Genomic DNA, 26393 nt, shown 5'->3' with positions numbered 1-26393 from the left:
CGCACCCCTCTCAGAAAATACTTACAACGTTCCTGTAGGGAGTTATTTATAATTTGGCCAGATTGTTTCATTTTCCTATCCCACAACCCCCACACTTTTAAAAAGCTTGATACGCCTCTGTCTGAAAGGACTTACTTTTCAGCTGATAATCATGCTGCTCGTCCTCCTCGATCTCCACTTCAATCTCCGCTGGTGTCTGTAGTGTTTCATCGTTAGAGTCTTTATCGTCTGTATCGTACGTTTCAATTTTACAGTGAAGTTCTGCAAAGGGCTTTTCTTCTTCTTCATCTTTGACCGGACATGATATCATATGACCATATTCCTCCTCTTGTATGTCTTCTTCTTTCACAATCAATCTCAGGTCCACCTGGTGTGTTTCAGTCCCATTACAGCCAGAGATCAGCGGCTTTTCCTCCATTTCACCCATGGTCCCACTGGAGGATCCAAAGATCCCAGGTACTCTCTTTCCTGTAATCAATGCTGCACAAACAAATAGAATGTTGTAGGCAATGACATCATACAGCAACATTAAAAAAATATCCTGATTGGTTACTTTCAGTTTTACTTCAAGTGTAACTCCGGAGCAAAAAATAACCTAGGTTCTATTTACCGTAGTTAACAACTTAAAACTTTTAGCACCCTGCCCCGTTAGCATCACTGTAACGTAAGCCCATTCAGTGAGGCGAATGCAAATAAACAGTCTTACTCAAAATTACACCAATTAACGTAATTTTGCTAAATCAAAAGTTTGAAGTTGTTAACTACCGTAAATAGAGTACTGTACGCAACCGAGTCCACCTTAACTTACCAGGCGATGGTCGTGCGTAGTTGTGGTCCAAAGCAAGACTAGCAGCAGCTAGGGATGGGCAGAACGAGGCTTTGTGAAACAACGAAACGTTCGAAGCAATTGCGCCGGAATGTGTCGAGGTTTCGAAACAATCCGACACCCGTAACTCCATGTTAGCAAAACTAGCCACTAGATGTCACCATCACATTTTGACCGTGAAGCACAACTGCTTCAGACGAAGAATATTAATAGCCAACATGGAACGCACGATTTCGTCCACAGCTTCGTGGTTGAGTGGTTAACACACTTGCATTCGGCCGGAGCGTCCGGTGTTCGATTCCCTGCTGGTGCTTAGAAATTTCAGACTATATGCCTTCAATAACAAGAATATTTTTATATCTGCCAGTTAGATGTTTTGTTATTTCAGTTTCATAGTACATTATCCTTTGGAATATGCTGGAGAGGAAAATGCTACAATGGTTTTAAAATGTAGGCTATGCTTATGGCCCAGGGTTTTTTTTGGGAACATGTTGTAGGGAAATAAAGGATACATGCGTTAGACTAAACAGGTACAACATGGGAAAAAAAAAAAAAAATTGTATGTCAACATACATTTTTATTTAGGAATAACAGTTGTTCTGCCGTCTTGCCATTTCATCTGTTTCTTGTTTTTGAATAAACCTCCCCAGCCTTGGAAAAAATTCTTTCACAAGGCACACTTGTTGCTGGCATGCACAAATATTTTTTGGCCATCACAGTTAGGTTTGGATAAACCACTCTCCTCTCCTGCCAGTATTTCAAAGGGTCAGCTGTTCTTGAAATAAAGGCATCAGTCATATATTTTTTTACTTCTGCTACTATCTAAATATTAACGTCACTAGACTATATCTATCTAAACTATCGCTCACTGTCTGTCTCTAGCCTGTCAACTAATCTATATCACTAACCTATCAATCACAAGAATGCACTATAAATCGCTATATCTCTATATGTCTCTATGTCGCTATATCTCTCAAAATCTCTCTCCTCACAACAAACCCACAAAGATAGGATGTGTTTGAATGACTTTTAAGCATTCTGGGACTGTAATTTAGATCAAACAGGTGTTTACTCGGGTAATTGGCTCGCGCAGTAAGGTCCAAACCAAATTGAAACACCACGAAGCCATGGTCACGTGACATGGGCGTTTTATACCACACTTCGAAACAGTGTTCGAAACACTTGCGTTTCGGAAGCTCGACACTGTTTCGAAACGTCAGCTTCGAGCGTCACATCCCTAGCAGCAGCAGCATCACCAACATAATCGTGACCACAAGCAAACCCAAGTCTTTCACATGACTCCGATCGAAAAATAGAAGGCGCCGCGTCTCTTTCAACTCTGGTGAAACCGCTGGGTGTTTTGAACAGGTCGCTCCTACGAAAATGTTGGCTACAAATAACTACAGCATCAGAAATTTTAGACTGCGGGCCTTCCTCTCTCCTGATGGCTTGAAGCCATTTTCTCCGACGATCCACATCGCGGGGAATTTTGTGAAAGCTCAGATAGGGGTGTCTTTGCTTACTGTTGGTACAGAAAGGTACAGAACACCACCTCCTGCATGTCGTCTGCGCCATTCGTGCCATTTTTCTTCTTCTTCTTCTTCTTCTTCTTCTTCTTCTTCTTCTTCTTCAGTGATTTTATTGCCAGCTTGCCATCTCTGCGCATTACCGCCATCTACTGGACTGAGGTGTGATCACATAGGGACATCAGTAACTAAAAAAACTAGATGTACCGCATAGCGGTACAAAACATGACAGCCGCTCTGTCCTATACATTCGTTCCGCAAACATAAAGCACACTAAGCAATTTGTATCCATCTTCTACTCCATCCCCCACTCTTGAAACTTTTGTGTATGCTTGTTTGGCATGCCTGTGTGTGTGCGTGTGTGCAGCAAGTAGCCTACGGGCGCTGCGAAGGTGAATAGATTTGTAGCACTAGCCAAAACATTTGTAGCATTGTTATAAAACCTTTAAAATCTCTATACAATTACAAGTAGGGCAGTTCATCACAGTTCATCCATTGCAACTGGACTGATGAAAGGTCATGTACACCTGTAGGCTACATTGTATTTGGGGAAAGCAGAAGGTATCATTTTTACATCTATTTATTTATTTATTAACAAACAAAACCATCCCTGTCATTGCCATGCAGTTTTCAACAGCTATCAAGAAGAGAGGTCATGCTGTAAGGATCCTAATTACCAGGCTGATGATAATCTTTTCAGTCATATATTGACTCTTGATCAACTACTAAGTGTGGGCATATTGTGGGCCTACTGTCACATGTCCACAGGGGCAGTTAACTATAGGGACAGGAAATGTAATCAAATGTATACCTTGTCATGTCTTGATTGATTCACTCTCACTACAACAATGGTCTCAAGTCTCAACAAAGTACTCTCAAATCAGATGACCTCCAACCATGTGATCCCAAATCAGCTGACCTCCAATCATGTGAATGTAACCAACCACAAACTAGGTAGCCTATTTAAGTGAAGTTTACAGAGCATTCGGGGAGCCATTCTGTAGTCAGAATCTCCCGCACCACTAAGGTGTGTAGTCATCATCCTCTGAGCTGGTATGTTCATTCTCTGATTGCTTCATATGGTTTCCTAAATGTTCCTTTAACCTGTTTTCGTAACTTTCACATTATTCATTTAGATGTACCTTCTATAATGTATTGGATGAATAGCTTGTATCTGACAAATAAATTGTTATGCTTTGACCCGTAATGTTTTCTAGAATTTCTTTAGATATCCCTCAAAGTTTAAGATGTAACAGGGGGAACGGCTAGGATTAATCCCTAGGGCCGTGGGGCTAAATCAGTGAAAGTAGGAATGCTACCAGGAGAACTGGCCATCGTATTGTACTGTGGTGTATTAGTAGTCTGGAATTAGACAGCTAACCTTAGCACACCCTGAACCCTCTGTAGCTTCGGTAAGATGTTCTGTCCAGATGAGCATAGTGGTCCAGGCCAGCACTATAGCCTCTGACCAACTTTCACACTAGGATCATTACTCAGTAAATGGTGCCTCCCGAATTAGTCGGCCGAGGAGGGCCTTGCACACTATTCTTGGGGAAGTTGAGTCTAATTAAATGGCTAGAAGGCATTCTTGTAACAGTATCGTGAGTAGGCCTACATCGGCATACTATGGATAGTAATATTACTTTGACTGAAACTTCTCCGTATGTAGCGGGGTCAGAATCATTAGGTTAACAGGGGTTCTATAATCAATTGTTATTTCCAACAGCGCGCGGAAGCTTCACGATTTCCTTCGACCACTCCCAGTTCCCTCATTGGTCCTGACGAGTGACGTCTTACAATGCCAATGATTTTTGTGAATGTTTCTTATGCAAGATTTTAGTAATCTTTAGTTCATATGATATTCAACTTTATTGTCAATGCACAAATTAAATACCAATAGTCTAAAACGAAAAGCAGTTTTACATCTAACCAGTGGTACAAATAACTGACATGTCCAAAAAGGCCTTCATGAAATGCGTCGCTAGACTGTTCACATTTTAATGGGCCAAGTTGAGAGCTGCGTCCGTTATTGTTCGTGGGAAAAATACTGATTTCCACATTGCAACTACTGAATCCATGGTCAGGGACCACCAGCAATGTCCTCACGGACCACAAGTGCGCAGCGGACCACTGGTTGAAAACACCTGGCTTACAGTATTAAGCGGACTTAAGCTGCCACCTCTTAGCGAAACGTTGAAATACATTCTGCGTGAATCAAAGAAAGCCCAAATGAAGTGGCCACTTCTAAATGGGACACACTGTAGCTACATCTAACAAAGTAATTAAAAGTATATAATATAAAAAAACATAACAAGGCCCAGGCGGAGCACTGCTCAGTCCTGGAGGCTCTGCAGGAGCAGCAGCGTAGCGCCGCCCTGCTGGACTGGAGGTCCGAGACATAAGTATAAGTATACGTATATATACTCTTTTGATCCCTGTGAGGGAAATTTGGTCTCTGCATTTGTCCCAATCCGTGAATTAGTGAAACACACTCAGCACACAGTGAACACACAGTGAGGTGAAGCACACACTAATCCCAGCGCAGTGAGCTGCCTGCTATACAGTGGCGCTCGGGGAGCAGTGAGGGGTTAGGTGCCAAGGACACTTCAGCTGATCCTACTGGTCGGGGTTCGAACCGGCAACCCTCCGCTTACAAGTTCGAAGTGCTAACCAGTAGGCCACGGCTGCCCCCTGGGCAGCGCAGAGAGGCAGCAGCATGAGCAGCAGCTTGCGCACAGGCATTTCTGCCGAAATGGATGCCCGATAAGTGCCCAAAAAGCGTTGCCATATGGCCACCGAGTGGAGGGACTTGCCTAAAGCATGAGCAGCGCAAAGAGGCATACTCCGCACCCAACACCACCAGCAGCTGCAGGTGTGTGTGTGTGTGTGTTTGTGTGTGCACTCACTACAGTCAGGCTGAGTGGAGATGCTGAACTTTTACGGGCGCGAGCAGGGGTGGGTCTCCAAAAAACAGACTCGTGCAGGACTCTGGTAAGGGCACATTCCTGTCGCTTGTTTCACTTTTTAATACTGGAGATAGATGGAGTGGGCAGCCCCTTGAAAGAGATGCACTGTGTGTGTGTGTGTGTGTGTGTGAGTGAGTGAGTGAGTGAGTGAGTGTGTGTGTGTGTGTGTGTGTGTGTGTGTGTGTGTGTGTGTGAATCGGTTAGCATGTCCTTCCCCCCGTTATCCCATTTTTCTTGCCAGAGTTTATGAATACCATCTTTGATTATTGTTTTAAATTCTGATTTGAATTGATATCTGAATTAGTACCACCATGTTGCCATTAAGTAGCAGTATAAGCAGAGACTTTCTAATGAGGAGACGCAGCACTCAAAAAATCCTCCATAGAAATGCATGGGGCTAGTTTGTGCTGTTACTACATACAGCGGGGAAAATAAGTATTGAACACATCAACATTTTTTTCAGTAAGTATACTTCCAATGAGGCTATTTGCATGAAATGTTCACCAGACATTAGTATTAACTCAGATAATCCACCCATATAAAAACATCCAAACATTAAAGTCCATAGGTAGAGTTATGTGCAATAAAGTGGAATGACACAGGAAAAAAGTATTGAACACGCCTGCAGAAATTTCTTAAATACTTTGTGGAAAAGCCTTTATTCGTAATGACAGCTTTAAGGCATTTCCTGTATGATGAAACTAATCAGTCACAGTATTCTGGTGTGAGTTTGGCCCATTCTTTTAAACAGATAGTCCTTTAATATTGAAGATTTCAGGGGTCCCTCTTGTGAATCCTGATCTTTAGTTAACTTCCAAAACTGTTCAATTGAATTGAAGTCAGGGCCTTAATTTCCTTTCTCTGAAACCAATTGAGAGTTTCCTTTGCTGAATGATTTGGATCATTGTCCTGCTGGAAGGTCTAGCCATGTCTCATCCTCATCATCCTGGTGGATGTAAAAATTCTCCCAGAACAAAATGACTCCATTTATCATTCCTTCAACTGTATGAAGTCTGCTAGTACCATGAGATGAAAAACAGCCCACACCATGATGCCACCACCTCCAAACCTCACTGTTGGTAGGGTATTTTTAGGGTGATGCACAGTGCCATTTCTCCTCCAAATATGGTGTGTAGTATGACATCCGAAAAGTTACATTTTTAACCACAATACATTCTCTCAGTATTTCATAGGATTGTTCAAATGTTGGGTAGCAAACTTTCAACGAGCTTTGACATGTTTTTCTTCATCAATAGAGTCATGTGGGGTGAGTGTGCATAGAGGCCATGGCGGTGGAGTGCATTACCTATGATTTTCTCTGTAACAATTGTACCTGCTGCCTCCAAATCTTTCTGGAGCTTTCTCAGAGTGGTCCTTGGCTCTTGGGCTACTCTTCTGACTATCCTTCTGACTTCCTGGTCAGAAATCTTGCAAGGAGATCCTGTGCATGGCCAGTTGATGATGTAGTGATGTTCCTTCCACTTGCAGATAATGGCTCCAATACTGCTTGTTGGATGATTCAGAAGTTTTGAAGTGCATCTGTAACCAGTTCCATTGATATGTTTTGCAACAATAAGGTTGCAAAGATCTTGAGAGGGCTCTTTGCTTTTACCCATCATGAAATGTTTCTTGTGAGACACCTTGCTAACAAAAAACCTTTTTATAGCCCACCAGTATGTACTAACCCAGCTTATATCAATTTGTACAGATAGGAGGGATAATTTCTCTAACTACTTATAGATTCCAGTTTGTTCCTTGCCATTCTTTGCGTTTGTGTACTGCTTTTTCTTAGCGTGTTCAATACTTTTTCCCTGTGCCATTCCACTTTTTTACTCATAACACTACTTTTAGACATTAATGTTTGGATTTTTATATATGTGTGGATTACCTAAGTTAATACTAATGTTCGGTGAAAATTTCATGCGAATAGCCTCACTGGAAGAATACTTATTGAAAAAAATGTTGACGTGTTCAATACTTATTTTCCCCGCTGTATATCACACCCCTTCCACGGCAAAACGTTGACATGTGAATACATTGAGCCAATCATGTGGTGTGATGTGAATACATTGAGTCAATCATATGGTGTGTTGTGAAGACATCGTGCCAATCATGTGTTGTGATCTCGCTGCTGGAGCAAGATTGGTGTCGTGAAGCCTTGCGCACACGCATTTCTGCCGAAATGGATGCCCGACGAGTGCCCAAAAAGCGTTGCCATATGGCCGCCGAGTGGAGGGACTTGCCTAAAAGATAGATAGATAGATAGATAGATAGATAGATAGATACTTTATTGATCCCTAGGGAAATTCAAGGTCACAGTAGCATACAGACAACATACACACACACATTCACTAACAGCAGAAAAAGTAATTAAAAGTATATAATATAAAAACACAACTAAGCAATAAGGACTGTTGAAGATAAAGAATATACTAAATATACTAAAATACAAATTATACTAAATAAAACTAATCTAAATCAATTCTAAAAAAACAGTATCCACATAGTGGGTAAAATTAATCAATCAGGTGCGATTGCACTACCGGCTTACAGTATTAAGCGGAGAGCTCCATTTGTGTTCAACCCAGCATGCATCACATCAAGTCAGATCTGCACAGATCTGCATGAAGACGAACACACCTATTAGCCTATCTACCTGCTATCACTTCACTATTTTAGACTAGGCAGGATTTTGGAAAATGTGCTTATTTAAAGTCCCGAAGGCAAATATGTTAATTTTTGGCATACAACATTTTTAGGGGTTTTGAAGGGTGCTGAATTCAAATCTTCTGTATGCCAGGCTCAAAAATGTCCCATAATGCCTCAAAATGGAGAAATCCAATATGGCCGCCGCTGCCAGGTCAAAATCTAATTAATCACTTATCTTTTAGACTGTACAAGGTAAAAACCTGAATGTAATGTGCTTTTATAGGTTTTCACATATAGGGAATTCAATGTCATGCTCAGATTTAAGATCAAGACTAGAGAAAATGCTTGAAATTAATGTACATGGTTAAAATTGTTGTCTCGGATAACGAATAATTCATGAAAAAAGAGGACCATGAAACAGGTTGATGGCTTTCTGAATAATTTACTTGAAACATGTTTAGAAGCAAGGTTGATTACCATATTTCAATTATATATTTATATTATTTATCTGTATTTATTTATCTGTATTTTAACTATTTATTTAATAATGCATATTTACCTATTTATTTAGTAATTAATCCATTCTGTTCTAATCAATTCTTTAAACTTCTTGGTATGAAGAGGTAGGCTACACACTTAGGCTATCCTAATTATCCTCATCCTCCTCCTCTCCAGCAGTGTTCTGACAGGTGCTGCTGCAGCTGCATGACTCCATGCATAACATGCAACTTTTCCTGCAACTGTAGCGCTGGCTCAGACATCCCTTGACGCAACCACAGGAGGTGATCTCCTTACAAGCTTTTGGAATTGGTGAGAGATAGTAGCTGTGGCACTAACTGATCATGCACATTTGGATGGCCTGATAAGTGTGTGTTGTGTTTGGGCCACCAACATGCTTTCTTGGCAAGGGATGCCCCCCAGTCGTGCATGAATTGTTTAATTATGCCTACGCACACAAGAGAAGCCCGTTGTTGTTTTTTCTCTGGTAAACGTGCGGGTTCTCCTGTTTCCGAGGGTCCGTCAAGGAAGATGGCAAGAGTAGCCAGGGCGCTTGGGGAGTCCTCAGCAGCCTTACAAGCCTCACTTTTTTCTCTTAGCACAAGGCCTGCAGTTCCCCAACCTGCTCCTTCTACCAGTCCGCATGAGCTGGAGGAGGAAGATGAGGAGGCCATTGTGGACGTTGAGACTGTTCTTGCGTCTGAGGGAGAGGAGCTACCTTGTGCACTGCCCTGTGTAGCCAGCCCCGTGGGAGGCGAGCTGGCCCGTCTGTTTGAGGAGGTCGTTGGCAGGGCATCCAGGGCTCTTGATATTCCCCTTCCAGAAAAGCCCCTTGCCTCTGCGTCTAGGTTCCACACAGACATGACTGAGCGCCCAGTGGCGGCGCTCATTCCCCTCCTACCAGACTTTAGTGACTTGTTCTGTCACCAGTTTTCCTCCCCAACTACTTTTCATAGGTGGTCTGGCCAGGCTAAGGTGCTTTCCAACATGCATGGTGAAGGGCTGATAGGTTGTGGCTCGCTCCCCCCAGTGGATCAAGCTTTGGAGCCCCTCTTCAACTCCCCCAACTCCCTCTTTGGTGGTCCCTCCTGCCTCAGTGCCAATGGCAGGACTATGGAGGCTCTGCTGGGTAAGCTGCATAGGCCCATAGTGATGCAAGCCCGCCTGGCTAACACAGCGGCCATTCTGGCCCTGTATGTTCGACACCTCTCTGGTCTCTTGCAAAGCAGTGCCGGTGATCCCACTCTTTTGATAGAGCTCCAGTCAGCCTCTGTGTACCTCACTGCAGTGTCTAAGGAGCAGGCAGTGGCATCGGGCCGCTCCTTGCCTCAGTTCTAAGTAGCTAGACGCCATCTCTGGCTGTCTTAATCTCAGCTCCAGCAGGCAGACAGAGAGCGTCTTTTGAGAGTGCCGGTGGAGCCTGGGTCCATGTTCGGCCCACAGCAGGCGCGTGACAGCTGGCCCTGTGCAGAAGAGGTGAGAGGGTCTCTTGGCAGGCGTACCAGGGGCGCTAGGCGCCCTAGAGCATTCACGCCTCAGCCAACACCTACCTTGGGGCATCCGTCTTGGGGGCCGACTGATCTCATGCAGCGGCTTCAGGCATCCCAGGGGCGGGGTACCTGCCCACAAGCTGGCCGGGGGGGCCAGCGTGCTAGTGGCCGTGGCCTCTCCAGGCGCCCTTGTCGTTCCTGACAATCTCCGAGCCAGCCAGCCTCACCTCTCAGCTCGATGCATTAAGGCTTGGCTGGAGCAGATCCATGGGTGCTCTCCACCATGACCCACGCTCAGACCTTATGTGCAGAGCTGTCCACCCTCCTGGACAAAAGGGCGATAAGGGAAGTGAGGAGTTCAGACCCCCAAGCGGGGTTCTTCTCCCGTTATTTTCCTGTACCCAAGCACACAGAGGACCTTCGTCCTATTTTAGACCTCAGGGCTCTCAACGTACACCGGTCTCTGAGGTGCAGGTTCATCACAGTTCCGAGGGTGCGGCAGGCCATCAATGCAGGGGACTGGTTTGCTACCATCGACCTACAGGATGCTTATTTTCAGATAATTGGCAGTTCCTGAGGTTTGCGTTTGAGGGTCAGGTCTTCGAGTTCCAAGTCCCCCTATTTGGAATCTCTCTGGCCCCCCGAACCTTTACCAGGTGCATGGAGGCAGAGGGGGCTGAGGATATTAAACTATCTAGACGACTGGCTCATCTCTGCAACCTCAGAAGTGCAATGCCGCCTACACGTGGCCTTGCTGTTGAAGCACATTCAGGACTTGGGCTTGCGCCCCAATCCCAAGTAAAGCAGGCTCCAGCCTTCCCAGGTCACCACCTTCCTGGGCATGGTCCTGGACTCCAGGAGGGCAACCGTCTCAATGTCTCAGTTGCTTCACGTTGCATGCCCAGGTGGAGTGGAAACTCTGCCTTCGCCTCTTGGGCCTTATGGCCCTTCACATGCGCCCAGTCCAGAGGTGCCTGTTGAGCCTTGGTCTGTGCCCCCAAGGGCCCTCCCAGGCCAAGGTGACTGTGTCCTGCAGGCTTCACAGGGCCCTATACTGGTGGAGAGATCCCGCCAACACCGAGAAGGAGAGTGCCATGGAACCAGAGATTCGTGACTGGGTCGTATTTACAGACGCATCCCCAGTAGGCTGGGGCGCCGTTCTTGATGGTCAGGGCATCAATGGTCTCAATGGACAGACAGGGGGGCTTGGGGTCTCCAGGTCTTTGCAGCCTGTCGACAGACCTGTGGCTCTGGGCTGATCCCCTGTTCAGCTCTCTCAGAGCAGTTCATGTGCCGGGGGCCTTGTATGCTGCGGCCAACATCTTGTCAAGAGGGGGCCCACATCCCGGAGAGTCGAGGCTCTAGTTAGCTTCTTCCTATTCACAAAGGCTAACTAGCTAACATTTTTTTAGTTTCTTACGATATATTAATTATTCAGTTAGCCTATACATAATCCTCACATAACAATATTCATATGCTATTATAGATGTATTACATGGTCCTAAACAAATTGTTGTGATATTATGTTATAGTTTACCTGATACTGCTGAGCATCATGTGAGAGGAGCGACATAATTACTAAAAAGTGCCTCCTTAGTGTATAGGTAGAGGGTGTGGCCTCATTCAGGGTTACATATGGGTATTTGTGTGTGTAGGGGTACGGGTAGGGGTGGGATGGGCAAACATGTCATCATAGCACACTGACATCAAAACAATAGGCTCAGGTACAATATTTCAATAGTAGGCAAATCTAGTAGTAATAGCTTAAGAGTTTCAAGCATTTTCTTCAAATATTAAATAAATAGTTAAAATACAGATAAATAATATAAATAGATAGTTAAAATATAAAAATAAAAAACATCAAGTAAATTCTTCAGAAAGCCATCAACCTGTTTCATGGTCCTTTTTTCATGAATTATTCGTTATCCGAGACAACAATTTTAACCATGTACATTCATTTCAAGCATTTTCTCTAGTCTTGATCTTAAATCTGAGCATGGCATTGAATTCCCTATATGTGAAAACCTATAAAAGCACATTACATTCAGGTTTTTACCTTGTACAGTCCTAAAGATAAGTGATTAATTAGATTTTGACCTGGCGGTGGCGGCCATATTGGATTTCTCCGTTTTGAGGCATTATGGGACATTTTTGAGCCTGGCATACAGAAGATTTGAATTCAGCACCCTTCAAAACCCCTAAAAATTTTGTATGCCAAAAATTAACATGATTTGCCTTCAGGGTTAATTTATTTTCAAAATTGACCTAGACTATTTGACACTACCCTACATGGAGACATTTCATGTTATAAATGAAGAAATAATTTCAGAAATGATCAACAGTTTCTGCCTGTTTGTGCAGGTAGGCCTACTTGTACTGTATAATAACAACAAAGAAAGTCCCAAACTTGTATGGGTTTCGTGCAAATTAGATCTCAACTTCCGGTTCCGGGTCATCACTAGTGAATTGAAAATGGAGGAGACGCACGAGAAGCAAGCAGTGGTGAAACGAAGAAGAAGAAAAAGCAAGCAGTGGTGTTCTGTTTCTCTGTGTAACAAAGACGCGGTGCCTTGTTTTTTTCGGTCGGAGTTAACTGCAAGATTAGTGTTTGCTTGTGGTCACGAAGATGTTGCTGTTGCTGATAGTGTTGCTTTGGACCACGACTACGACGGACGACCATCGCCTGGTAAGGTGGAGTTTTCGAAACCCACACTAGCCTAGTAGAAGTAACGCCTAGGTATTTGAACAGAAAATGACTAGTAGCCTATAACTCCCTAGGAAAAATAAGTATAACTCTGAAGGAAAAACAACCTAGGCTCTATTTACGGTAGTAAACAACTTCAAAACTTTAATAGAGAGCAAAATTACATTAATTGGTGATGTTTTGAGCAAGACCGTTTACTTGCACTGCATGGGCTTTTACGTTACACGGGGGAGGGTGCTAAAAGTTTGAAGTCAACTAGCTGCTACCGTAAAAAGGCCCTAGGTTGTTTTTCCTACGGAGTTACACTTAAAGTGAAAGTAGCCAATCAGCATATCACTTCAGTAAATGTCTATTATTACTGAAGTAATTATAAATTAAAAATGATAAAAGTCTATTATTTACAGTACATAATCATGAGAAATAAGCCCATTATGAAACACACAGTAGCCTAGGCTACTGAAAGTACAAGCCAGGTGGTGTCCCTTAAAGGTCCCCTGTGTAACGTTTTCAGTTGTTTGATAACAAAATCAACATTTTCCATTCATAAATGTAAACATAAACATCCCATTCATAAATGTAAACATAAACATCCCATTCATAAATGTGGCCCATTCATGTTTAATTTAGCCTGACGAGTCTGGGAACTTACCATTGGCACTGCTCAATCCGAGGGGCTAAACGGTTTTCTTTCAAATGATTGGACTGATAGAAGTTTCATTTTTCCAGCTTGCAAGCCAACAGAGAGTTGCTAGACTACCCTGGCTGCAAATTACATTTGCTGCCGCTAGGGTGCGTCTAGATTTCTAGGCTATGGGGCAGCCGTGGCCTACTGGTTAGCACTTCGGACCTGTAACCGGAGGGTTGCAGGTTCGAACCCCGACCAGTAGGCACGGCTGAAGTGCCCTTGAGCAAGGCACCTAACCCCTCACTGCTCCCCGAGCGCCGCTGTTGATGCTCACTGCGCCGGGATTAGTGTGTGCTTCACCTCACTGTGTGCTGTTTGTGTTTCACTAATTCACGGATTGGGACAAATGCAGAGACCAAATTTCCCTCACGGGATCAAAAGAGTATATACTTAATACTATATACTATGTTTAATTGCCGCCACCACCAAAATTGAAGCATATTGGTTTAGAAATCCTCATTTACATTTACACAGCGCAGTGTCGACCATAGACAGTAAAAAATATGAGTCATCATGTATGAGTCATCATGTAAATGTCAGTCGAGACAGGTGAAGCAAATTTCAACCATTTACTATTGGTTGATGAGGCTTTCTGTGCAGGGTCAGGGGACGTAGTAACGTAGGCACATAGTCTGACTCGTATAACTCTTGTGATAGCTGCACCGAGAGATTGGGTTAATGTAGGCCCTTACTTCGTTACCACCATGTCTACATTTACCGTTCTTAAATGTCCTAGTTGGTCGTAGATAAATGTGATTTCATATAAACAGCACTTGCCACATTCATAGCCTACTGTCAATCCATCAAAATTTTGCTGAAATGTTGCTCCGGTCCGATGCTTTCGTTCTTATCCAGAGAATACGGTTAATTTGCTCCTGTGCGATGCTTTAACCATCTCTGGTCGCATGCTCATTAAGTAGATTATGTCCTGTTAGCATTGTTTTCAGAAAAAAAGTTTATTACAGGTTATGACTGCAATCACCAGGGTTTCCCACAGCACTTTGCGGTCAAGGCGGCCGCCTTGGCAAAACAGGCCTGCTGCCTTAACTAGCCTACGTCGTCAAAAAAAAAAAGTAGTCCACCGTGTGTTACTCTATCCTGTTTTCTCCCTTTCATTCCAAACCGTGACCAACGCCAGTCTCCCTTCTCTGCAGAATGCATAAAAAAAATAAAAAGAAACGTGCCATGAATCGAAAAATAATCAGTTTTTATAATCTTTACATATGTGATATGCCTCCGAATCAGAGCTAGTGAACGGTGCTGAGCGTTCAAAACTGTGACCAACTAACCACTCGGTGAGTTGCACAGTTTTGAAAACGAACGTTAAGGGTTGTTTTAGGACATGTTTGAGTAGCCTACTACAGTATGCCCATTGCCAGCCACCCTGAGAAGTGAAAAGGCGATTCAAAACGAGTCAGAAAAGTCGAGACAGGACCAATCGTCCAAATTTCGGTGTCCACCACTCTAGTTCATCCAAAACAAACCAGAAAAGGGCCTTAAAGTGCTAAAAACCGGAATTTTCCTTTAATATGTAGTGTTTCATAAATAATTGTTAAATGTCTGTATCGCACAAACAAGACGCCACATAGCCTTAGGTTGCAGTGGAGCTTTGCCAACGTCGAATGGTTTCACTTTCCGAACTGCTTTGAGCAGTTTCCTTCGTTTTGAGCCAGAATTGAATGAACACTCATACCACCACTTAATTGTATGCCTCTATGTTTGATGACACCAAATTTGCAAGTATTTCTTCCTGATTGCAGAAACGTTTGTTTTTTTTGTCATTCCGCGGTCCCTTGAGCAATTGTGCAAATTATCAGACAAAGCACCATGCATAATTTCCCTCCACGGCTCCGCGGCCCAGCAGTGTACACGTTGCGGAACAGTGGCGGTCCACAGCCCATAGTTTGACAAACGCCGGGCTAGTCTGTTTAAGCGCTGCTCTAAACGACAATGTTATATTCTTAAATTATTAAAACAAACTGAAAGTATTTCTAAGGATTGTCTTTTTCATGTAACAGTAATGTTGCTTTATCATGACATTGTCTACAACATTCTATTTGTTTGTGCAGCATTGATTACAGGAAAGAGAGTACCTGGAATCTTTGGATCCTCCAGTGGGACCATGGATGAAATGGAGGAAAAGCCGCTGATCTCTGGCTGTAATGGGACTGAAACACACCAGGTTGACCTGAGATTGATTGTGAAAGAAGAAGACATAAAAGAGGAGGAATGTGGTCATATGATATCATGTCAGGTCAAAGATGAAGAAGAAGAAAAGCCTTTTGCAGAACTTCACTGTAAAATTGAAACAGACGATACCGACGATACAGACTCTAACGATGAAACACTACAGACACCAGCGGAGGTTGAAGTGGAGATCGAGGAGGACGAGCAGCACGATAACCAGCTGGAAAGTAAGTCCTTTCAGATATCCCTTTCAGACACGATTCCCTTTGACACAATATTAATCAAATAAAACTAAAAATGAGACTCATTGAGGAAGTATCAGGTGTCAGGCCTCTATACTATCTTAGTGTCGCTAACGTTTGGTCGTGACTCATGTCATGCTCAAACTAGCACACGACCTCAACGTCATCGTTCCCAGCTACTCCCTCTGTTCGCTGATTGGACCTGCACATTTTTGGCTTGAGAAAACCCGCAAATATCTGACCCAGACAACGTACTGAAGGGAAATTGAGCAGAAGTACGTAGGAGGGCAGAGCCTGGCTAGTCATCTAGTTATAATTGATATTTGGAGCCAAGAGAGGTTTCACGTCATTATTCAAACTAATCTCAACTTCATGCATGATGATCGTTAATTAAATAGGCCTGTCTTACCTGACTGGCAGTTCATGAGAATATTAAAAAAAAATCCTTTCAGACTCAATATTAATCAAATAAAAAATGAAATGAATTGGCAGTAGCCAAAATACCTGGGCAATATTGGCTGCAATAGCCCATCATTAACACGTCATAGCATTGTGTCCACAACAGTGTTGTCATTGTATCATTAAAGCAATGTGTTTATTTTGACACAAGCTGACAGTTCAAGTTAATGAGAATATTAGAATAATAATAGAAGGTCTAATTAGCCTGTTAGGAAGGGTGGCCTTTTACGGCACCCCCCCCCCCCCCCTCCCCCACCAGACCCCGACATTCTAAATCAATTGTATGCATCATATGTAGCATAGTAATATTATACACCATTTGAAAGCTTGGACTCTTGGGAATCTATACATGACAACCTTTTGACCATGACATGCTTTACATTGTCAGATTAATCTTACTATGTCTCAATTAATTTGTATCAGAACTTTTATTTTTTATTTGATTAATATTGTGTCTGAAAGGCACCCCCCCCCCCCCCCCCATAGAATTCCTGTGAATTCTTATGTTGTTTTATCCAATATTAGTTGTGCAGATGTGTAGTCCATCTTGTACACACCCATTGCACCAACAAAGATAATGCAAAAATAGAGACTTTTGTGTAATTATTCCATATTTTGTATAGTCATTCTATATCAGAGTGTGAGACCAAGCCTTGTATTGGCAGTATGTATTTTAGGTAACCAAGAGTTCTATGGGGATTCTCCATAGGGCATTTTACAAAACGAATGAGCATACCTTGGTAAATAATGGTCTAAAGTACTCATATAGATTGTCTCGTAAAAATGGTCTCGTACTCATTCTAGATTGATCTACTTTTACACACAGCTTCAGAAGATCAGGTGCTAGGGCTTCTAAAATCATATCTAGTGACCTAGAGGGCTGAAATGTGGCAGTACTTCACACAAATATTCTGATTGTTTCCTAAGAAACTGCAGGGTCTTAGCTTTCTAAAGAGGTCAAGCATTTGATGGTAGGCCAAAATAGGTGGGAACAGTGCCCTCTGAAGTATGAAGTAGGCACAGTGCAATGTCGGGGGGAGCCTAGCATGCCCACAAATTAATTTTTCCCGTTCACCCACTTTTTGTGAGGACTACTGCTTTTAAAACTATAGACACGGCCAGAACCGGTTCAGGCCCGAACCGGTGTATCCTGCTTGTATATTTCTTGCGTTTTTCCCGCTTTTCATCGATTTTGGCCCCATCGAAATGAATGGCGGAATGTCGATTACTGCTACGACTACAGCTCTCTACTGCTAGTCAAAGGTCCTTGATTACTAACAAGATAGAGCAACATAATTTGTTACTATGGGAACAAAACGGGACAGTTCCAGTCTGCATAAGTGGGAGTGTCACCTTACGTCATTAAATAAACATTCTCTCTTAACAAGCAATAAAAGCAGATAAACATTTGTGTTTACAGTTGTATTGTCTATAATCTTGTATGATACCAATGAATCATTATTTAGGACATGAAATGAATGATTTAATTAGTCTGTGAACCAAGCTAGCTAGCTAGCTAACGCTAGCTTAAAAAGCTATACAAGTGGATGGCAGTAGCTATGGCAATACAGCTAAGTGACTAGCAGTTGAGAGACTTTGCTGAAATGTGATATACTGTCGCAAGTTCACTTGAGTATAAACTATCCACTTTAGCTAGTGTATAAGTACACTTTTGATCCCGTGAGGGGAAATTTGTCAATAATAATAATGTCAGTAATGTTATTCAGCTAGTTGACATTTCAAAGAAATTACGCTTCTCCGCTTAAAATGTTACCTTAACTAGGAGGCTAGCTAGCTTATTAGCAACCGGGCAGTAACTGGTAGCAGCATGGTCTGATATTAAGTTATTTTATAAAATTACACTTTTAGGCTTGAAATGATCACAAAAACTTACAGATTATGACAAAAGTTGCCAAAAAACCCTCAAGAAATCCAGAAAGACATAATAACCAATTTATTGGTAAAATTCCCCCATTAACACTAGTGCAGCAAGGTATTCTTCTGGTATTCTTACTCTTGTATGCTTGCAATAATCGAACGCTCAAATTGTTGAACATTTGCGCCTCTCTCTCCGCTTTAAAGGGGTGGTTCAGGATTTTGGACATAGGACCTCATTTCCAAGTTAGCAGGTGTGATATTTATCAGTGGAGACCGTTTTCAACACGTTTCATCCAGTCTTCTAGTTGCAGAGTTCGCAGGTGCTAGGCTCCAAAGTACACCCGAGGCAAATCAATTATAACGCCAACGCCAGTAGCTGTCTGTGTAGAGCGATTTCAAAATAAAAGCCCCCCGAAACAGAAAAAAAGGCCAAAAAAAAGTATGTAACATACAAGGAATGCTTTAATAGTAATATTTAAAAAAAACATAGAAAATCGAATCGAATCATGACTTTAAAAGCGAAAAATCAAATCGAGGATTTGGAGAATCGTGACACCCCTATTAAATATATTACACTTTAATATTTTATTTTGTCATTTTCTTACATCTATATGATCGTCACTGACATCAAAACACGGTGGATGAACATCAATACTATCTCATTTAATGAGAACAGATGCGGACGCTTGTTAGAAGCCATAACTCCAGAGGCACCGCAATTCCTCAGCAGTCAGTCAACAGCGTGTCTAGGCTAAACTCAAAAAATACTGGAGAAATGTTAATAGCGACCTAGCCATTTAAGTGTGTCAAAATAAAAGTCTAGTGTTCATGTATCCACTAACGCTGTATTATTTCATGTATGAAGGTTATACTGTAGCAGGTTTCTCTTTAAGAATTGCGGCCGGCCGGGAGAATATAGAACGGCCGTCGACGGCCGCTATGGGGCATAGAGGGTTAACCCTCTCTGCTAGAGTTGATTGTTTGAATTGTAATATTCATTATGACATCACAGCTCTGTACTGTTGAGTTGATTGCTTGCACCGAGTTCTAAGAGTTCTAAGCCATCTGGCAGCTGCCTAATTATGAAGTTGGGCTGTCTGTGTCTGTGAAGGTGCGCATGTAACTTTTCACCCGTATGTCCAATTTTCAAAAAGTAGGTACCGTTGGAATCCTTAAATTAATCCCAGTGCAGTGCCAGTTGTAAAGGTCAGGTAAAAAAGATGTGACAGCGCTTTGCCAATCCATGGCAAACAGATCTATGTTGATCCACTGTAGAACATGTGCTTGACCTGTATTATTTTGCTTAGCAACCGCCATATATAACCAGCAACGCCCTAGTAACCATCCTTGTTACCCTAGCAACACCCTAGCAACCATGTTAATTAGCCTGGCAACAATCTAGCAACCAACACTGTGACCTTAGCAGCCACCTTAGCACCAACATGATTACCCTAGCAACCACCATTGCAAAGCTTTATTTATGCGTTTTGGCTGGATGTTGCGTTAATGCAGATAACTGCCCAATTTTCAAAAATGAAGTACTGTTGAGATCAGTTTGCCGAACTGCACCTGATCAAGCCCACTCTTGCAGTTCCTCGAAGATACAGTTCTAGTTAATATGACTCGTCAACAATACAATTCCGAATTGATTGTCATATTCAACGTTGTCGCTTTTGTCAACTCATTTGTTGCAGCCCTGATGCATGGTACTTCTTTATAAAGATATACAGCATTTGATTTGAGTTATTTTTGAAGATAAATATTTCTTTTTTAGATGATTTTGCATTGCTGGGTGTAGATCATATTTTTGTAATTCTAAATCAATTTGATAACTCTTCCAGGTGTATCAGAGCACACAAATGGAACACAACAGATCCATGGACAGAATGATGGACTCAACTTGCGACTCAAAGGAAGTTTTGATGGACTCAACTTGCGACTCAAAGGAAGGCTTCACCACTGCACAGTCTGCGGGAAGAGTTTCACAGCCCTGACAAAACTCAAGAAACACCAGCAAACACACACTGTTAGTGTGAATGAACAGCAGAACAAGACTGGCGGCAAAAAGACTCGTAACTGTGGGAGAGCATTTAAGCGTTCAATTCTTAAAAAGCACATGCTTACACACACTACAAAAAAGCCTCATATATGTGCCCATTGTGGAAGAGATTTTTCACTCATGTCAAATCTTAAAACCCACATGCGAACACACACTGTAGAGAGTTCTCATGTACGTGCTCATTGTGGAAAAGCTTTTACGAAATCCTCACATCTTAAACAGCACATGCTCACACACTCTGGAGAGAAGTCTCATAAATGTACCCATTGTGGAAAAACATTTAAAAAATCCTCAAATCTTAAAAAACACATGCTTACCCACACTGGAGAGAAGCCTCATAAATGTGACCAGTGTGGAAAAGCTTTTTCACAACTTTCAGTTCTTAAAACCCACATGCTTACACATTCTGGAGAAAAGCCTCATAAATGTGACCAGTGTGGAAAAGGTTTTTCACAAATGTCAAGTCTTAAAACTCATATGCCAATTCATGGTGGAGAGAAGCCTCATAAATGTACCCATTGTGGAAAAACATTTAATAGACCCTCAATTCTTAAAAAACACATACTTACCCACACTGGAGAAAAGCCTAATAAACATGTCCAGTGTGGAAAAGCTTTTTCACAAATGTCAGGTCTTAAATCCCACATGTTTGTACATTCTGGAGAAAAGCCTCATAAATGTGACCAGTGTGGAAAAGCTTTTTCACAACTTTCAGGTCTTAAAACCCACATGTTTGTACATTCTGGAGAAAAGCCTCATAAATGTGACCAGTGTCACTCTGGAGAGAAGTCTGGAGAAAAGCCTCATAAATGTGACCAGTGTCACTCTGGAGAGAAGTCTCATAAATGTACCCATTGTGGAAAAACATTTAAAAAATCCTCAAATCTTAAAAAACACATGCTTACACACACTGGAGAGAAGCCTCATAAATGTGACCATTGTGGAAAAGCTTTTTCACAACGTTCAAGTCTTAAAACCCACATGTTTGTACATTCTGGAGAAAAGCCTCATAAATGTGACCAGTGTGGAAAAGGTTTTTCTGTCTTGTCAAATCTTAAATATCATATGTCAATTCACAGTGGAGAGAAGCCTCATAAATGTGTCCATTGTGGAAAAGCTTTTTCACAAAGTTCAGGTCTTAAAACCCACATGTTTGTACATTCTGGAGAAAAGCCTCATAAATGTGACCAGTGTGGAAAAGGTTTTTCACAAATGTCAAGTCTTAAAACTCATATGCCAATTCATGGTGGAGAGAAGCCTCATAAATGTGTCCATTGTGGAAAAGCTTTTTCACAAATTTCAGGTCTTAAAACCCACATGTTTGTACATTCTGGAGAAAAGCCTCATAAATGTGACCAGTGTGGAAAAGGTTTTTCACAAATGTCAAGTCTTAAAACTCATATGCTAATTCACAGTGGAGAGAAGCCTCATACATGTGAAGTGTGGAAAAGCTTTTTCACTAATTTCAACTCTTAAAACCCATAAGCTAATACACACTGTCAAAAAGCCACATACATGTTTTCTTTATGAAAAAGCATTTGCACTCAGCTCTGAAATGCTTACTTGCACACACACACGCACGCACACCCTATATCCCTCATGAGTTTTTTGAAAACCATATGCAAAAGAGAGAAACCTCATTCATCTAGTGTCAAAAGGTTTTCTCACATATGTCAAATCTTAACTAAACCGAAGCCTACCAAACATATGGTGGTACCGGCTGAGCAAGGCACCGGTTGCTCTTGGTGTACAACGACGGTGTATGATTGTGTTTGGGGAAAAGGGAGGTATGATTTTGTGCAAGGTTCTGACTTGTCAGTCACCGTAACATTATGAGAGAACAGAAACACGCTCATGCTTTTATGTAAACTATGTAAGCTGCTATGTAAACTATGTAAACTTTCTACAAATGGCTTATTACACATTAAAAGTTGGACCTCCTTGAATATTGAATATTGTGGTTTACATTGTTGTCCAGTGTGTAAGGACACATTCACTGATTTGACCACAAGCTGGGTGGTTTGAAGGAAAGATTTGGTTGTGTTTCACATTCTTAATGTTTTGTAGTGTTGGAACCTTTTCCAAACAAAATTTGTCGATAAGATAGTGATCAAGATGGCTGTACTGTCGACGTCGACTGTGTAAAAGAGATCTAGACGTGTATTTTCTCTGGAATTGACAGATCGCGAGCCCCGCCCATCGAACACGGATGAGCCAATGGCTGTCCAGCAGCTCCGAACAGGCCGACACACTCAAGACAGCTTCAGTTCACAGCTCCATTGAAATGAACCGGCAACCCTCCAGTTACAAGTCCGAAGCGCTAACCAGTAGGCCACATCTGCCCCTCCAGTAGGCCACTTCTGCCCCTCCAGTAGGCCACAGCTGCCCCTAAGAAGCTTACAATCAATTCAATGTCCTGCCACGATCTGTGGAGCTTACACACAATATAATTTTAACCCTTAAAGGAGTACCGTCACACCGGTGTGACGGGAATGTTGGGAAATTAACATTCTAAAGAATATCTGGGTTCATTGAATTCAACATAGAATTTTAGAACCTTCAATTGTTGCGGAACTTAGAATGTTCAAAAACCTACACCTTTAAGGGTTAATGGAGAAGGACAATTTTGATGGAACACTAAATGTTTCCTTTTCTTCTTTTGAACTGAGAAGAGCGTTGGCAGGAGCCATAGCAACGTCACCTGCGGATGAGATATGTTATAAAATGGTTGAAAACTTAACTCAATCAAGCGCAGTTGGTGATTCTGCAGTTATATAATAAGGTGTGTGAGTCAGGGGTATTGCCATCAGCTTGGAAACACTCTGTTCTTATTCCAATTGGGAAACCTGGGAAAGACAAAGGCGAAACAACTAGCTATAGACCTATCGCACTAACATCTAATTTATGTAAAATAATGGAGCGTATGGTCACTGACAGGTTAACTTACATATTAGAGAGCAGGAGCTTGCTTATACCTACCTATATATGTTTAGAAGATGGAATTAGGAAGGCTCAAGCTAAAAAAGAACTGGTATATGCTCTCTTCTTTGATGTGGAGAAGGCTTATGATATGTTATGGAAAGAGGGTCTTCTAAATTAGAATCCATGGGTATTGGTGGAAGAATGTTCAACTGGATTATGAATTTTTTGAAGGACAGGACTATAGAGGTAAGAGTTGGGCTATCCCACTCCAGGATTTACTCTATAAAAATGGAGTATCACAAGGGTGTATGCAGTCCTATTTTATTTAATATCAAGATTAAAGCTGCAGTTGGCAAGTCTGACAGATTGAGGGGAGTTAGCCAAAATTTTGAATGTTTACAACTCTCATGCCCCTCCCCCACCGAGCACCCTCTCATCGAGTTTGTACCTATCAGTGTGCACCAGACTGCACCAGACTGTGATTGACAGTCGGATCTCACACAGCCCTGCTCTGATTGGACCAGAAGAACCGGAGCTGTGGATTTTTGCAAAACAAATAACAGGCTCTAGGTGGAGGTAGAAGTGCGTTTTTTTTTTTCTAAAACCGGTAACAGGAATAAACGGGAATTAATGGGAATAAACTGTGAATTTATAATATGGCAAGTTAGTCTATAACAGGGAACTTAAATGTAGTGGACAAAACCCCATCTTGGAGTCTAATATTAGTTAAAACAACCTGATTTAATACAATTTCAGTCAAATTTCTACCCTGCACATATGTCAATCACATGCACACAGCAATCGGCATAGGATGCTAGACATAAAGGAAACCTATGGTGCGTTCATATGCATGGGGAAAAAATGTTCCAACCAATCGGATTTTGTTGTTGAGTGGTGTGGTGTATCTTGGGCAGTTCAGTGTTGCTAGTTTAGCATGCTAGTAAACCATAGGCAGAGAATGGGATTCCCGCTAGCATGCTAGCTAGCTTTGTATGCTAAGCTAAGTGAAAATACCAACATACAAATCATATTGCTTATTACGAAACAAAATGTTAATGTTTGTATACGAAACAGTTTGTATGAATTACCCAAAATTCCCAGTTAATTCCCGTAAATTCACATTAATTCCCATAATTTCCTTTAATTCCATGAAAGTTTCCAATTTGGAATATTTCCAAAATTCCCCAACTTAAAGGAATACGCCACCCCTAGGTGAAATTGGGTCACTCCCCGCAGTTCCTAGAGTTGGATGAGTGAGCCAAAGCGTTTTATAGCCGACCCAGCCATTGTCCTAATCTAGAAACGGCCCGGTTAGCTTTAGTTTAGCGTAGTCGCTGTAATCCGGCGATATCAGATAGCATGTCATTGCAAAAGTGAATCAAATAACTAAGATTTTTTATAATTATTTCTTGTAACCTGTACATTCACATCGAGTACAAATATCAATGCAAATTAACACAAAGGGATTTACTAGACCAATTTAGATTTGGAACTATTTTCGGGCATAGCACCGGCAAAGCACCGCTGCCAGGCGCAAAGACATCACGCAGCATCTGTAAACCCTCAACTTCCGGCAATACACCAGCGTGACTACCAAGTTCTCTGCTACTAGGCTGACACTGACAGGTGGGCTTTCTCTAAGAGTTCTAATGGTGATGAATATGGAAGATTACACGATAGATGAAGATGATGACTTCGACTACCAAGATCCAAGACCCTACCTTTTCGAACCGGAGTTCACTGAAAATGAGCTTTGGATCTGGGAAGAGAGGACGTTGCGACTAGTCAAGGCGAGACGGATGAGAGAACGAGAGCAAACACGAACTGGTGGTGTGTGTGCCAACCCATGCCGACTGAAATGGAGTGTTTATGCTGTGCAGAGTGGGATAAAATACTGCCATCGATGGTGGGCAACGCTCCCGAAGAGGAGCGTGACCGCACTTGTGTCATTGCTACCGACGACTTCTCAGCAATGATCCATCCTGCAGTCCTCAGTTTTTTTCCACACTCCACACTCACACCACCAGTTCGTGTTTGCTCTCATTCTCTCATCCAACTCGCCTTGACTAGTTGCAATGTCCTCTTCCTAGATCCAAAGCTCGCAACTCCTCTTCAGTGAACTCAGGTTCGAAAAGGTAGGGTCTTGGATCTTAGTCATCATCTTCGTCTAGACATCGCGGAATTTTGTTTGCAATAAATACAGCATAACTTTCATTTTTACTCATTAAAATGAGCATAATGACTGACAAAATAAATTCTTATGATGTAGTTTAAATAAACCACTTTTGTCATACTTTTGTCTGCAGTTAGAGGTCTGCGGAGGATTTTTCAGTCCCGCGCCCGCCCGCTCCTGCAATATTCTGTCCCGCTCCCGCATTAATGTGTCATTTTTAGTCCCTCTCCTGGCCGCATCTGTAACATGATGTCCCGCTCCCGCCCGCTAAAGCCCGCATGCAGGAGGGATAGCCTATTCAGTTTTTCTTTCTGTTGCACGAAAGGAGCACACACACCTGAGAAAGACTCCAGCCCTCTTCCTTTGTCATGCTTTCGATTTCGAGTTTTGACAATGAACAGCAGGAACCCACGTAGGCTAAACGACAATATAGGCTATAGGCCTGCTATCCGTCAGTTATGCTTAAACCCTGTTTTTTAATGCTGTCTAACAGAACATCCAGCTAAACTATAGTTATGAACACTACTCGAATCATTTCCATAGTTAATTTTACGCACTAATTTGTGGGAGTGCAGTGATCATCGGTTTGTCCCGCAGCCGCGAACGCACCTCTCTCATCCCGCCCGCTCCTGCAAAGAGCTTTCAAAAGTTGACCCGCGCCACACTTTTTTGCGTCGGGCCCCGTGGGTCTACCGCGGGAGTGCAGACCTCTACCTGCAGTGTAGCACATAAATTCAATATCAAGTGTTCTCCCTATATGTGTGTCTATCTATTTAACCAACAGCAGAAAATAACAGAATATCCCAAACTTTTTTCAGTAGGGTAGCCTACCATTGTTGCAGAAATCACATATGAGAAGGTATCCCTTCGATTTCTGTTCATTTTCACATATTCCAACATAAGAGCATGAGATACCCGTCAAAATCGTCATGAGGAGATTCCTCCCAAATGGCCCCATCACGTCTTTGAACTGACATGAGGGCGTGTTTCCGGTCGTGCAGATCGTGGAAAGGCAACTGCAAGATCTGTCTGCAGGCGAAGACTCCCGCGATATTTTAAGGTCATGTGACATGGTGACACGGTGAGTCCCTCCCCGGCTGACAGAAGTCGGACAGAATTTCTAACCAGT

At 42.4% G+C, this 26393-nt stretch overlaps 1 pseudogene; it reads left to right on the top strand.

Annotated features, from left to right (window-relative positions):
- The first annotated feature begins 12428 nt into the window (after nucleotides 1–12428).
- Nucleotides 12429–22122, top strand: LOC143120380 (uncharacterized; annotated as a pseudogene).
- The last annotated feature ends 4271 nt before the right edge of the window (nucleotides 22123–26393 follow it).

This window comes from Alosa pseudoharengus, unplaced genomic scaffold (genome assembly GCF_046254945.1).
Source record: "Alosa pseudoharengus isolate Yale_2024_CS ecotype anadromous, Long Island Sound unplaced genomic scaffold, YU_APseudo_1.1 YU_APseudo_1.1_scf_1, whole genome shotgun sequence".
Taxonomy (NCBI): Eukaryota; Metazoa; Chordata; class Actinopteri; order Clupeiformes; family Clupeidae; genus Alosa; species Alosa pseudoharengus.
The sequence above is the reverse complement of the archived record's forward strand: the minus strand, read 5'-3'. Positions and strand labels throughout refer to the sequence as shown.